The following is a 534-nucleotide window of genomic DNA, read 5'->3' as shown; positions in this document are numbered from 1 at the left end:
ATAGATACCAAAACTAAAAGACAAGTAGTCTATAGAAAACAAATTCAAAATTATTTAAGCCAAAAAATTTAAGATTATTTTGATAATTCTTCAAGAAAATATAATAACGGATTACAATTAAAGTTTGGTGTATATATATACAAAATTTCAAGAGTATTCTTATTATAGCAAAAACAAACCCTAATTAAAAATAATAATGTGTGGTATATCCTAATTAATTGGACAAACTCTTCCTTTATTGAGTTATTCCTCGGATCCTCTCCTCTTATCCTTCTACTTTCATGGCCTACCACTTCACTTTAACCCCTTTAACTCATCCACCGACAACTCCTTCCATTAAATAACATGTAATCTAATCTAAACTAACAATTCTAAGATCATATCCCCCAATTTTATGGATCATAGAGTTTCTCACAACAAGCATCCAGGTACCATATACGATGATCATATTTATATGGTTTGAGGAGTGAAAATACAAGTTCCCTGATGTGATGGACAAATTTTGTGTGTATTGTAGAAATAGTCTAATAGTCT

The sequence above is a fragment of the Arachis ipaensis genome, chromosome B04, assembly GCF_000816755.2.
Source record: "Arachis ipaensis cultivar K30076 chromosome B04, Araip1.1, whole genome shotgun sequence".
Classification (NCBI taxonomy): domain Eukaryota; kingdom Viridiplantae; phylum Streptophyta; class Magnoliopsida; order Fabales; family Fabaceae; genus Arachis; species Arachis ipaensis.
This window is presented reverse-complemented; position numbering follows the sequence as displayed.